We start from the raw sequence: 9,882 nt of genomic DNA, 5'->3' as shown, positions 1-9,882 counted from the left end.
ATATAATGGCCTTTTATTAATTGTTGCAAATTTGCAACATCATGCAACGGTAGCACCTTTAGTTACGTGTATGGGCTACAAAGTGTGTTTTCGAAAGTTTCATCGTTTAAACAGTGTATACATATGTTTCCCGATGAAAGTATTATTATTTTAATGTTATATGATTTCAAAAGTATTCTCAGATTATTAAGTTCGATAATATATTTCCAAAGGGTCTTATTTAGTACAAATTTGTGACTTTTGAGTAGTTGAAGTATTTGTAGTAATAGTTTGAAACTTTAATTATTCAAATACAACAAGCGCTGTGTTTCTATGATTTTAAATATTACATTGTGATCCCCGGGAAAGATTTTCTGGGTTCGAAATAAATATTTACGCATTTTTAGTAAATTAATTATTAACATACTTTTTTCCATACTAGTACATTGAATTATTAAAAGCAAATGCATTACATGTTCTCAACATTATACAATGTAGTACCCTAGTTTTTAACATGAGTTCCATAATGTGCTTCAATTACTTTTTATAATTTAAACAGTATTTATGTTTTCAGAACGAATGTTATAAGGAAAATGGTGAAATAGCAGTTTCATTTTAGTCCTACTTATAATTCCGTTAACTCTTCTGAATGTGTACCATCGGAAAATCGTTTTCGATATTGAACCCTAAACGTTCCCCTTCCCTCTTCCAAATTAGAATCAAAGCTAACAGTTGAGTCACCGTAACTATTACGGCTCCTCCCTCTACTAACATGGATTAAATAGTGATCCACTCGGCAAAATGAAATTTATGAGTAAAATGCCTTAATAAATAAACCTATGATTAAAAAAAATCAACAAAAATTAAATGAGTGCATTTTGAAGGTATTTTATTCATAGGTTTTATTTATTAGAGATTTTGAAAATATTGTTTTTTTTTGTTTTTTTATTATTGGTGTTTCAATAAACAATGCAAATTGTTTCTTCAACAATTTGTATTCCCTGATTTTCAAGTAATTTGGTTCTATGCAAATAAGTATACCATATTTATACAACAATCACTTTTTCTGTTATAAATGGTTTAATAATTCATTGTTGTCAGCCGAGAATGAACTTTTTTTTAGATTGTTGTATATTGCGCTAAAGAACCATGAACACGAAGATCATAAAACCACATAAAATCTTTCACAAAAAATGAAGTAACCGAAAAAGAACTGGAGATTTGTCAATCTAATAAATCTGAATAATGCATGTAAGCACATACTTAGGTGGGAACTTCGGTGAATCCGTGCACCCATGGTGGATAACCGGCATACATAGGTTCTACCCCCATCTAAATGGTGTCCAGACACTAGGTTTACGAAGTTTTTGAGCTAAAACTATGGTTAGTGCAAGATAAACTAAGAGTAAACATTTATATTTAGCTGTCTTGTGTGAGGAACAAAAAGGTATAACCATTTCATGTTGTTGCAACAATTGCAACAATTTGCAACAATTAATATTTTGGCTAAATACTCGAAATGTGTGAAAATTATATTTTTTCATTATTTTTACCTTCATGTACTCATCATTGCGCACTTTTGAGAATTTTTTCAAGAAAAAATAAAAAATCATGAAATGAAGGGTTAAAATTGTATTTAAAAAAATCTAAAAAATCAAATTTTTGACTATTCATTCAAATCACAAATAGAAGCCCAATCTGAAATAAACAGCTCCATTAGAAAGTTAAAAATGAAAAATAAAAAACTTAAAATTTTGCAATTACTCTGCATCGAATTATAAATTTTATACCCAAAAATCATCTTTTTTGCATTTATTGATTCTTTTTATAAGGCTATGATCATTTAGTATCCGGGCACTTTATTTCGGTGATAGCTACGTTACTAGAGCTCAGATATGCAACATTTTAGTAGCGTTGTGTTGGTTATGAAAAGGATTATCTTGCCTATTTTTTATTGATTTTAAGTTAACGTGTGTAAAAATGTGGTAAAAATAATTATGCACAAATTTGCTCCTTTTACGCATTTTGCGCCTCGAAAATTCTTCATTGTTGAATTGAAAGCTCATGAACTGTTGATTTTTTCTGATTTTTATTCGGGCCAAATGGTTAAGAAGTATAAGGAGCCACTCTAGGATGCTCACGAAGTTCAAACCAAGCATCTTAGTGGAACCCTTGATCTTAAATATGGTCAAAAGTCTGTGGTTATTAGGGATAACTGAATGAAGACTCCTTAAATATTGACAAATATCCATTTTTGGTAGGCAAAAAGTGTTGCCTGACTAGTAGACACCAAGTAAATAACTAATAATGATCAATTACAAAGATCGAATCCTGTGCATCCGGTTTTTGCGCTATATGACAGATGTGTTCTGAAGGACAAAAAAAAATGTTAAAAACGAATTTAAGAGATCAAATTCTTCGAAATGCCTACTCATGAAAAGGTTCCAACACGATTCCAATTGCTTTTTCTAGGTGAGTTTGTGTAAAATAGCATGATTTTGCAAAGGTTTTGCTTCCGTGGTAAAAAAAATAAATCAATACATGACTTAAAAAAGTGTGCAAAGATAAAAAAGAGATTTTATGAAAAAGTTAGAGTATTTCTTGAAATCATTGACAAAATTTTTTTTTATGTTTTTATATTAAATTTTATATTATCACCTTCATTTCTTCCATAGAAAGTTTTTCGATCAGATGAATCGTTTTTAAAATACACACGTTTGTAACTGCCCGGATACTAAATGATCATAGCCTTATTTGTCCTAGTGGAAGAAATATGAATCCGATAAAAATCAAACAAACATCAGCAAAAATGAGTAAAAACGAACCATACATCTTCACAAAATTGTGTACACGAAAGTTAAAATTGACACAAGCCACGGAGGAATAGGGATGAATAACACGATAGTGTTAAAATCCAAGAAAAAAGAACAAACAAACATATTTGTCCTAATTTCAAATCCAAAAAATTATAAAGTCTGTTTCACATAGAATCTGGTCGGATAAAATAGATCATTTCTCCGCAAAGAAATAAAGTACAACAAAAGTAAAAATGTCATTTTGTTCGGTTTTAATTTTTATTGCACTTTACGGAAAAAATACAAAAACATCATTCGTCAGGTTTTCGGATGAATTTTCGAACTATATTTGTGATACCATCCATCACGTTGCTGATCTACATTCTTTTTTCCGAAGCATGTTTTTTCGGATTTTTTTTTCAGACTTTGAATAAAACTGAAGTTTTGTAGTGTGAAAAACATATTCAAATTGCATCACGAGGTTTTCAAAACTATACATTTTGTAAAAATCGTTTGGAATACATAAGAGATACACTGGTTTTAGCCAGTTGTGTCAAATTGCAACGAGTTTCTGTAAGGTACACCGGGGTAAGTGGGGACGGTTTTTCGTATAGTTCAACTTTAAAAAATCATTAAAAAATCAGCAGTGGGTCAATTTTGATAAAATCGCGTTCAATGTGATGCAGAACATGTTGTTCACAAATGCTGAAGAGATGAGCTTGATAGACGCAAACCGAAAAAAGTTATCACGTAAATTGTTATGGGCGGCTGGTGTCTTCACTTACCCCGCTTTATGGGGTAAGTGGAAACGGTAGATTTTCCCTTTTATTTCTCAGGAAATTTTCAACAAATTTGTGTTTTTTTGGTTGAATACGTTACTTTATTGCTCGAACCGTCCGAAATTTTGAAAAAAGTTCATTGTACTATTATTTAGGCATCTTTCAATAATTATTGTGTGTAATCCGATATTATCGAAAATATATACTTATTTTAGAAAAAAAAAGTACTTTTCCCAACTTTTCATGATCTGAATGCTAAATAAAGCTAAATTGTATTGAATGAAGGAGAGAAAATTGAAAAAATGTGTAAACATCAAGTATGTATAAAGCCGTCCCCACTTACCCCAGGTAGGGTTTGGAGACACAATTTTAGATTTTTGCAAATAAACCCTTTTTTCGCAATTTTTGAACGTCGTTTCTTTTCCTAACTGGTTGTTCCGAATGTAAGGATTGTTTCAATGTAGAGTTTTTCCTCAAACATCGTAGTTAAAAATAGAAAATTTACAAAAAGTCACCGTAAACATCCGCAATTGTCGGAACCGTATCTCTTTTACAGTTATTGGATAGATTACAAGTACATTTAACATTCTGCATTAAAAGTTTGAAAAAATAGTTCACAGTATTGTTTTAATAGCCACCGTCCCCACTTACCCCGCGTCCCCACTTACCCCGGTGTACCTTATAGTATTTCAATTGATTAAATTGAAACATGTTCCTCGACACCATATAGTGTTACACTAAGTGTTATATTGATTAAGGATGCTCTGATGTTTTTATTTTCCCTTAATTTGGAATTGATTGATACAAGTATATGCTCAGTGACATCTCTACCTGTAGTAGCAGTGGCCTCAAGATGAATCGACTGAAGCGTAAAACGGTGGCAAATCTTTGCACAGCAACACCGAGCCAGAGTGATGTTGTATGGTGTGAAAGCTTTTAGCATTTGCAACTGTGTTTTTTTCTTCCCCAGTTTTGTTCGAAGAATGTACAAATAAAGTAGTCAGTCTTTCCATACATTGATTTTTTTTGTCTATTCGAAGAAACTCCCTTGAATGGCAGATCCGGATGCAACCGTAAATGCAGCTTCCTCGCATCAAGACACAACACGGCAAGACTTTTCAAAAAGTGCCTCCATATCCGTCGACGTTGTCTCGTTCCGTGCCACAGGATAGAATAAGAATGCATTCTGCCGGGTTTTTTTTTGCTCCATCGTTCTCATTCAGCAATTTCGATTAAAGAAAATCTGTTGCAGCGACGAGACAAAAAAAAACCTAGTGGCTCCCTCCAGGTTCTTCATTCTTAAAAACAGAATCGTTCATTGCTGCCCGAGTGAGGAGCGCATCACAGATGGTTTTTTTTCGGTGAATGAGTTGCAATGCAATCACACACCAGGAAAATATGTGTGCGGTTCTGGTTTATTTATGTTACACCGTAATGCACTTTGTCTCGGTGCGATTGAATGGGAACGAACGGAAGTGGTTCCTTTAAATTTCGTCCTCGTTTGGCCCCGAAAACCAGCTCGGCGATGACGACGTCACCATCATGCATTGGGTAAAAACCGGTAATGGCATTTGCTTTGGCTCGTTGGCTGCAAATTGCGCGAAAATGAAGCGCATCTGCTGTTTGCTGAGAGGAATTGGGGGGAAAATGCTGTGGCGGAGGAGCAAGGAGGGCTTTGGTGATTATTCAATGCAGATTTTTTTTTTATTTCTAGCGAATCCAATGCATATCCTAGTTGCATTATTCTCTATTACAGATGTCGATCGAAAATTCAATTCAGTTTTGTTGAATTCCCCCAATATTTTCCTCGAACAACTTAATGAGGCACTGTTCTAATTGTCTACAATGCAACTTAAAATAACAGAAAAAATTCAAAAAAGGGATAAAATACTCAGATATTTTTTTTGATATTCAAATCTTATTTCCACAAACCTCGGTCACAAGTTCGCACCGTATCATTTAATTTGGCTAGAGATTGATGGATGAGGAAATTTAAGTAAGTCATTCATAACAATTCCACAGATACCGACCTAATGAATGAGAAAGAAAAAAAACAATTTCTAAATGTTGTATTCGCGCTGAAGTAGAGAACAGGCAAAAGAAAATGTAAAAGTCTTAAGTATCCGGGATTTGGAGAAAAAAATGACTCGCTGTAAGTGAAAAAGATGGCGCCAAATTTGTTGACCATGCTCTTCTTGATAGGGAGCTGTCCCAAAAACCACTTTACAGACCGTCGAATGGGAACATTCCAGGTTATCTTCATTTATAAACAGTATAATATCAACTTATTTTGAAAAAAATTACAAGAATCTCTACACACGATCAAAAATTGTTCAAAAAGTTAAAGTGGATTTTCTCAAGTGAATGCCTTAAAAAAATTTGAACTCAAAAAACTTTAGTTTTTACTTTTGGATGAAAAAAAAGTTAAATATATAAAAATCTATACACCATGAGAAATAAATTAATATTTATAAACAAAAAACTCATTTACAGAAAACATTCATTAATTCTACTATTCTGGAGGAATGCCGTTCAAGTAACAATTTTACATACAGTAAATTGGGGGAACTTTGATTATCGGGGTAACTTTGATCAACATGAAATTTTTGCAGATAAACATCATTAACTAAGTCTGAAGTTAAAATATCTGGAAACTGTTCGTTTGAAAGCCTTTGAATTGAGTTTCAAATAGACTATATTTGGTTAGTAGTTGAAGATTTTTATTATTTTACTAAAAATGTAGTTTTAAAGTATTTAAATATTTGTTTTTGCGAAGACTCACCAACAAACACCTCTTCTGATAAAATGATAGCATTTAGAAGCAAATGGGTTATTTTAAATGAAAGTTTTATCATTTTCCTTTGAAAAGGTAAAGTAGAGTTATTTTTATGGTCATTCTATGATAATATTTGGATATTTAAAAAAACGAACATTTTCTATGAGAAAGCCTATATAGAACAAATGGCTAAAAATTAAAAAGAACAAGGGAACAGTGGGAGGACCTAAGGAATTTCATGAAGGAAAAATTTCATTCGTTATGAGGCAAAAAAATATTGAGAAATGTTTATAATTTTTTCCCCTAAATGTATGCAGCAACATTTTCTATCTTTTGAGTATATTTGTTTTTGAAAGAAAACGTTAGAAAATTCAATAGTGTCCAAACTTAAAATTTCTGATATTGATATTTGAAGCCTTCTGTGCTAATTGGCATCAAAACAATAATTATGAAGATGTTGAGATACGTTAAAACCATAGTGAACAAAGTTACTTCGAAACATGAAATCTCGTATTGTAACAAATATTTAGTTATATCCACTAATTTCGTTTGAATATTCTGCTATCAATGATCATGACTTATTCTCCCTACCTTAGTTAGTAATTAAAATTTTTTTAGTGTTACAAAAAAGCAACCCCTTCCGAAATATTTGAAAATTAGTTAAAAAAGTGATCAATGTTTCCCCATTTTACGATAATGAAATAGTTTTTGGCGTTGACAAAAACTTTTCAATTTATACTCAGTTTATTTTTGCGGGCGGTAAGAATGGCGCAAATAGAAACCTTGTAGTAAAACTCAGGTTTATTCCAAAAAACTGCGTAAAAATCGCGTAATAAAGGGGTGAGAAACCTTTTGAGCTTACGGGCCAATTTCAATTTACAATCTTTCCGTCAGGCCGCACTCAAAGTATTACTTATTAAAAATGGTGTGGTATAACTCAGTTGGCAAGTCACTTGCCTCCTGAGCCGATGTCTGCGAGTTCGAGCTCAACACAGATGTACCGGATAAGTTTTCCAATAACTGTCCGCCAACTGGAACGGTGTTATAAAGTCGCGAATGCCATAAAGATAGTAAATCGACTACAATCGAAACAAAACCAAAAATATTTAAGGGAAATTCAAAACAGTTTTACTCAAAAATAGAACCACTCTCTTTCAAGCGTTTGATTTTAGTCTTTATCAAAATTTATTGACTTAAATTCCTTTTTTATCGTATATTTAAATTTTCCCATAATTTAAATTTTTTTCGAAGACCTAATTTTTTTGTTCCTACAGACGATGAAAACCTTTTTTTTTACTTAAAACTCCGTTTGAGATTAGACATTAAGAAAAGTTGTCATCATGTCAAAAGAAGCTAATTCCGTGAAAGTTTCAGTTCTCAATCGCGATTTCTTGAATCCCAGGTACACTTCCCCGCTATTTTCCTTAATAAAACCACCATAAACAACCTGAGTGGGTGACTAAATATTGATTAGGTACATTATCGCCTTTGGATGGGTTTTACATTGTATCGAAAGCTTTCCCATATTTTCCATCTCTTAATGACAGGGATTGAAAATTAAGCTCATTTGAGCGAGCTTCATAGCTCTTTATTTCCATAGCTCCGCTTACAAAGCAATCGACGAAGCTCCTATCGTTTTTGTCTCCGGAGCTTCGCATTGCTAAGCTCTTATTTGGAAGAAACCTTAGCTCTTTTTTTGCCTCGTGAGCCCGTTAGCTCATGCCTCCAGAGGAGCTTGAGCTTGTTGGCTCAACCGATTCAAATTCGTTGAGCTTGTTTTCACTGCTGCTGTTCGAGCCAACGCCTGCTTTTTTATGCACAAGTGAAGTAACTAAAAAAAGGGTTTGTCGCATGGATTTTTAAAATCAATGTTAGAGCGTTCTAGTTACTAGTAAAAGTTACCAGCACTAGTAACTATGAAATAGTAAAATTTACAATTTTTCGGGAAAAACGCCAAATGAAAGGGCTTTTTGCAAGGATTATTAAAATCAATGTTAGAGAGTTCTAGTAACTAGTAAAAGTTACCAGCACTAGTAACTATGAAATAGTAAAATTACATTTTTTCGGGAAAAACGCCAAAAAAAGGGCTTGTTGTGAGGATTATTAAAATCAATGTTAGAGAGTTCTAGTTACTAGTAAAAGTTACCAGCACTAGTAACTATGAAATAGTAAAATTTACAATTTTTCGGGAAAAACGCCAAATGAAAGGGCTTTTTGCAAGGATTATTAAAATCAATGTTAGAGAGTTCTAGTAACTAGTAAAAGTTACCAGCACTAGTAACTATGAAATAGTAAAATTAAACATTTTCGGGAAAAACGCCAAATGAAAGGGCTTTTTGCGAGAATTATTAAAATCAATGTTAGAGAGTTCTAGTAACAAGTAAAAGTTACCAGCACTAGTAACTATGAAATAGTAAAATTTACAATTTTTCGGGAAAAACGCCAAATGAAAGGGCTTTTTGCAAGGATTATTAAAATCAATGTTATATAGTTCTAGTAACTAGTAAAAGTTACCAGCACTAGTAACTATGAAATAGTAAAATTAAACATTTTCGGGAAAAACGCCAAATGAAAGGGCTTTTTGCGAGAATTATTAAAATCAATGTTAGAGAGTTCTAGTAACTAGTAAAAGTTACCAGCACTAGTAACTATGAAATAGTAAAATTTACAATTTTTCGGGAAAAACGCCAAATGAAAGGGCTTTTTGCAAGGATTATTAAAATCAATGTTAGAGAGTTTTAGTAACTAGTAAAAGTTACCAGCACTAGTAACTATGAAATAGTAAAACTTTCAAATTTTTAACACATAAACATTGATTCTAATAAGCCTCGCAGCAAGCCCTCTCATTTGACGTTTATCCCGAAAATTTCGAAATTTTACTATTTCATAGTTACCAGTGCTGGTAACTTTTACTAGTTACTAAAACTCTCTAACATTGATTTTAATAATCCTCGCAAATAGCCCTTTCATTTGGCGTTTTTCCCGAAAATGTTAAATTTTACTATTTCATAGTTACTAGTGCTGGTAACTTTTACTAGTTACTAGAACTCTCTAACATTGATTTTAATAATCCTCGCAAAAAGCCCTTTCATTTGGCGTTTTTCCCGAAAAATTGTAAATTTTACTATTTCATAGTTACTAGTGCTGGTAACTTTTACTAGTTACTAAAACTCTCTAACATTGATAATCCTCGCAAAAAGCCTTTTCATTTGGCGTTTTTCCCGAAAAATTGTAAATTTTACTATTTCATAGTTACTAGTGCTGGTAACTTTTACCAGTTACAAGAAATCTTTAACATTCATTTTATTAATCCCAGCAAGCCCTTCCACAGTTCCTGGTGCATAAAAAAGCCGTTGGCTCACACAGCACCACAATAGCAAAGTCAATACACATCATTTGGGTCAAGTGTTACAATTTTGCTGAGCCAGCAAGCTCAAGAAATTTCGGCTCCTTGAGCTAACAAACTCAAAGCAAAATGCAAAACCTTGTCTCCTAGAGCCAGAAGAGGTATGAGCTTAATTTGAGCATTTATTGGTGGGCTAGAATTGGCTCC

This window comes from Uranotaenia lowii, chromosome 2 (genome assembly GCF_029784155.1).
Source record: "Uranotaenia lowii strain MFRU-FL chromosome 2, ASM2978415v1, whole genome shotgun sequence".
NCBI lineage: Eukaryota > Metazoa > Arthropoda > Insecta > Diptera > Culicidae > Uranotaenia > Uranotaenia lowii.
Note: the sequence above shows the minus strand (reverse complement) of the source record.